A 6,044-nucleotide genomic window follows, 5' to 3' on the forward strand; every position below is an offset into this window, starting at 1 on the left:
GGAAAACCAAATCCTGGTGGGTAGAGGTCATTTTTATTTACAGGTTGTAAACTTAAAGCAGAACATAAAGTTAATATGGTCCCTTGTGTTAAAGCTGCAGTCCGTAACATTTTTGGTTAAAAATGATCCAAAATCAATATTTGAGCAAGTACATATCCAGCCAGTGTTCAAAACTATCTCATTATCTTAGCTCGATTCACAACGGTAAGCTTGTAATAATGTTTTATAATAAGAGCGACATGGTGGATTTCCGCGGGTAATTCGAGCATGCAGCAGTTCATCTGTGCGTCATTACGTCACATCCGTAAACAGAAAGGAAGGAGTCCCGTCCAGGCTAGTCAGTTTTATCACGTGAGGACGCTGCTGGTAGCGGATCATTTATAGCCTTTTCTCCCACCACGCATGTAAATGTCCTACTGTTTCTTACCTATTGTTTTTGACAAACACTAAGGGCATGTGGTAATTTAATTGCCATCTGAATCCATGTCACAGTTTATAAAAGGTGATTGATCTAAAAGTCATTCTGTAAACCCGTTTGACATCTGATACATAAAATGCCCAGTGTCTCTACATAAGAGACTGGCCCTTACCCTCTACAGACTTGCCAGCAGTGTCGAATTTCATGATTTGGCCAACCTCTTTGGCATTGGCATGAGCACAGCACACAACATGGCTTTGTGCCATCTCAAAATGAAAATGGTAAAAAGACCAAGATCTTTACAAGACCTGCAATCCATCATTGATGGGTTTGAAAGAAAATCTGGGATTCCTATGTGTGGTGGGGCTCTGGATGGTATTCAAATCCCCATTATCGCTCCTTCAGGGTACTGCACTGATTATTACAACAGAAAGGGATGATACAGTGTGCAGCTTCAGGGCTTTGTAGACCATAAGTACAGGTTCATGGACTTTGATGTTGGGTGGCCAGGGAAGTGCCATGAGTCGTTTGTCTTTGGAAATTCAAAGCTTTGTCACAAGTTTGAAAATGGCACTTTCTTTCCACTACTTACAAGGTCTATTAAAGGAGTGGAAATCCAGCCTCTTTCCCTGATGGCACATTGAGGAGACCACAGAAGGAGTTTAACGAATGCTTGAGCAGGGCTCGCATTCATGTTGAGCATGCTTTTGGCTGCCTGAAGGGTAGATGGCGCTGCATCGTGAAGAGAAATGACAGTGCAACAAACAACATCAAGTATGTTGTGGTGGCCTGCATTGTGTTACATGACTTATGTGAAGAATGGAACCTGAAGTATGTTGACACACCCCACCAGCCTCCAGAAAACACAGATTTACCACAGGACATTCCATCCTTTCCTGGTGAGCCTGAGTTGAACCTGTCCTGAACAGCCTGACTCATCAACCTGTACTGCAGAAAAAATTTGACAGGCAATAATGCTTCATGTATCAACACAATAGGAGTGCAAGCACCTTTTTGAAAATGTACAATGGTGTAGTAAAATTAACCAGTATACTTGCATGTTTTGTACAAAAAAACATTTTATTTAAAATATCAATAGTATAATTTTACTCTGTTCTTAACTTTGAATAAAGATGAAATGAATGCACTGTAGAAGTACAGAACTGGAATTTTTCTTTAAGAGGTAGTCTATTTCAATTTAAGTACAAAAAGTTGTGCAAACTGGACATCGTGAACAGTATTTACTTTTGAAATAATTAACAGAAATGCAAAGGCCGCTTGTACAGAACATGTAGTGTGCCAAAAGTTCTAAAATGTTTCAAAATAATAAAAAAATATATAAAGTAACAATTTTTACTCTGAGCTTTGTTTCAGTGGGAGTAATTACTGCAGGTTTTGCGGGTTAAACCAGTCAGCCTGGCTGTGTTGGTGCACAACCGATGGATCTGGGCATGTGGGTGCTCCAGGTGGAAATAGCAGGTCACCTGGATGACCTGGGGCAACTGCACCTTGGTAAGAAAGATAGGGTGGTACTGAGCCATGATGTGAAAGAGGAGGTTTTAGGATATGCAAAAATGGCATCATTATTTGCTGGTTCTACTGTGCACGTCTCTCTTCTGCTTCCATGTGTTTCATCTCAAACTCTAGACGTGCTTTATCTAGCTCCAACCGAGCCTGGAGCTGCCTCTCCCATGAGAATCGCTTCCCCTTGTGACGCATCTCTGCCTCAACCCTGTTGTGTTGTATCAGCTGAACTCTCTCTCCATTGCCTCCATAAATTTAGTTTAACTTCCTCTGCGTTTCTGCACGTGATATGACACACAAAAATCAGGTTGACATCCATTGCAACTATTTTATTTTTAATGGCAATTTATTTTCCATTACAATAAACATAACATACCTAGAGTAGATTTACATGGTTGTGGTGTCTCACTGGAGCTGAAGACTGTTGAAGCTGTTGAAGTCTCTGGAATCCGTAGGATTACAAAATCACACATCCACTGCAAATTTATCTTTACCCAAATGCACAAGTTTTATCACCGAGGTGCCATGCAAATTAATTTTTTACAGACATCCACATGAGAAACAATTACCATCCAAATAGGGCTCATGTCTGTTTTGATAGCATTTTGGGTGCTGGGTCATATCACTGTATACACTATACAACTATACAATTTGCAGAAAGAAAACTATCAGATATATCACACAGCTAGAAGACATTTCCAAGCAATAGCTCATCCAAAATAGTGCACAATCAAGCGAGGGGGTTCATATCATAATTCAAGGTTAATGTGTTACAAATAAATCAACCCTTAATGTTTGTTTATTTTTTATTGCTGTCCGTATCTAATACATGGTACAGTTTAATGATAATTTACAATAATTATTTTTTTTAAAATAATCTCAGTCTTACTAGCTCATGTGTAAGCTGTAAAGATACAGTGAAGAATACAGACTACAGTAAAGATATGCAGTAAAAATGTGCTACACAAATGCAAGCAGTATTGGCAGGTGTGTTTTCTCATGGACTTCTTTTAAAATTATGCAGTGCAGTCAGTCAGGGCTGTTTTTAGTTTTTAACTTTAGATAACCTTCAAATCAAAATGTCATCCTTAAATTTCTTAAAACTGTTGACACCACTGTTCTCATGCAACAGTATGAGAACAGTTTTCTGTAGATTAGGTACTTAAATTCGTAATAAAATGTAGGCCCTCCCCTGATTTTAATTAATTTAACTTCTGTGTTGAACATAAACACTCAGGGCTTGTGTGCTGCCAAATGCACTGAAAAGCATTCATGGTAAACTAAAATAATTTTAAATTCTTCTAAAGTCATTTCTGTTGAAACTTGTGTTTAAAGGGGTCATGACATGAGAAAATCAAATTTTCATTGGTCTTTTGACATATAAGAGGTCTTTGTATCATTATTACATCTGCAAGTTCCCTAAATTAAAACGTCCTTGTCATCAATAAAAAAAAATTATGTAATCAAGCTACATTTGGTGTCAGCGACGAATCAAAAACACTTTCCGCATGCCAAGAATGCTGTTGATCAAGCTTCACTTACCTGGAAGCATTCTTTAAGACTTCCTTAAGATTGTATCTTCAGTATGAATATCTTTCTCTCTTGTATTTATTTTTCTGACAGCCATTTTTTCTTGCAGTGTAGATATGTGGCTTTTACCCCGCTAGAAATTTTACATTCCCAGAACATTCTCAGAATGTCCGCACTGGTGTTAAGGATGTTGTCTAGTAACGTTCCCGGTACATTCAGAGACGGTCACGATGTCTAGTTCTTTTAAGGGTTGGGGGACCTTATTTGGCGGACCTTCACAGCATTCAGGACGTTCTCTGAACGTTTAGGGAACCATATTTTATTTGGAAATGTTCTCAGAACGTCCCTGCTGCCCTTGTCAAAAAATGTAATTGAAAATTAGAGCTGAACTAACTAATAAAGAGTTAGGAGACAATGGGCCTACATATCCAGTTCTGGCTGCATCTATAATTTAGATTTTTAATCCCCGTATCCGCTTACATATATTTATATATAATCTATTTTTAATCTCTATAATAAAAATGTATAATTCAGATTTTGATCTCCATATCCATTTACATATATTATATTATATTTCCCTCCTAGGACTTTTTTCCCACGCTGGGTTTTCTCCTAGGGGGTTTTTTCCACCCCTGGGAGTCAGCCGACATTGGCTTAATGTAGCACCATCTTGTATATGTTACATATTACCACGCTTGTTTGTACAGCTTATTTTTAACCACTTCCCTTTTTTCTGTGCTTCTAATATGTAAAGCTGCTTTGAAACAATTACCAATTGTAAAAGCGCTATATAAATAAATTTGACTTGACTTGACTTGACTTGAAGCACAGAATCTACTCTCCAGCACAATGGTAACCTCACAAAACTCAGATAACACAAACGACATTAAACACTAACAGATCTCTCTAGATTTCTGCATCTTCACTTATTACAAACCAGTATTGATTATTCCTTTCATTCAAATCTTCTTAATGAGGTGTTGATGTTTTATCAAAATTTATAGATGTCACCGTTACGGAGGTAAGCTAAACTCATATCAGGAACGTTATTAAATGACCAACGGAGGACCGGGTGGGAACGTTCTGTTAATGTCCCAAATGTCCTCTTTGTAACGTTCTTTTTTTGACCATAAAATAACCAAAATGGAACATCCTCCTAAAGTCATATAAGAAACCTTGAACTGCAGCACTTTCATTACCAAAAGAGGACGTTTTAGGAACGTCCTGAATGTTCTGTAAAGGTTCTGAATTTTCGTCACCTTTAGAGAACTTTTAGGGAACGTTGCGCAAGGTCCTGAGAACATCGCCTTCTATGTGGGTACTACATGAAAACACCTCCATCTTCTCACTCTCTCCTTAGTGCTGTTTTCACATGGACTAATCTACTGGTGGTGGTCGTGGAGCTTGAGGGGTCAGAACAGGAAGCGCTGGATCTTGTTGCCCTGGTGACCAACGTGGTTCTGGAAGATCACTATCTCATAGTAGGGGTTGTTGTTGTAGTGGACCCTGGAGTCATTCCTATCAACTCCAGAGGGGAGAAGCAGCGGATGCACTCATGCTTTCTCTCCAACTAGCTGTTTTATTCAATCACACTTGTTCTGCACATACGACACGTGTGTTGAATGTTCCCTATGTGTGAGGAGGACCGGCCCAAATGGGCAGATGAGTGCCTGATGTCAAAAACAGGATCCAGATTCCAGGACAATTGTATTTTCAAGGGCATGTGGAAATGTGTAATACATTTAATTTCACAGCATTACCTTAAATATTTTCATATGCCTATGGATTGTATGTTATTTGTATTTAATCCCCCCAACCCCATTCTTTATTAAATGGATTCATTCATGTGTGAGCTTTTAGACTGTGCAGGATAGAAATGAGGGTAATAACAGTGAATAGATGAAGAGTCTTAAGCCCTATTCGGACGGGATTAGTTTTACATGGGGAGGTGGGGTAAAGTAATCATTACCAGAGCTTCTCAGTGATTTTAGTCCCGTCCGAATGTGCCATCTCAGTAATCATTACGGACAATGTCAGTAAAGATGACGGCGACTTTTACCTTCTGTAAAAAGGTCCGGAAAAATTACCTCAGGTAATACTAATCCCGTTCGAATAGACCTGCTGTAAATATGTACGGTAAAATTCCATCATTTCCTGTTTAAAAGTAGTTTTCTGCGCATTTTTCAAGCATGGAAGCACTTGAAGAAACATTAATTTGTGTTGTAGGTGGTGGGAAACCTCAAGTATTTTCCATACCATTCAGAGCAAAAAGAAGATCGAAGCAATTGTCAGAGGCACAAAACTAATGTGCATATTACCATCATAATACAATCAGAATTTAATTAATAAATCGTTTGACCAGACCTAACTGTTATATATAGTTTATATATTTAGATTATATGTGTTTGCGCACATGGTATCAGGAAGCAACGTATACCCACATGACGACAGGGAGGTGACGGCGATGCGTAAATCGGGCTTTATTCAGGTAACCAAGTCCCAATCTGAAAAATATTTCTGCTCAAATTTACCTTTACAGCATTCATCATTTCAGGGTTTTTTTTGTTTTTTT

Source organism: Megalobrama amblycephala, linkage group LG6 (assembly GCF_018812025.1).
Source record: "Megalobrama amblycephala isolate DHTTF-2021 linkage group LG6, ASM1881202v1, whole genome shotgun sequence".
Lineage (NCBI taxonomy): Eukaryota > Metazoa > Chordata > Actinopteri > Cypriniformes > Xenocyprididae > Megalobrama > Megalobrama amblycephala.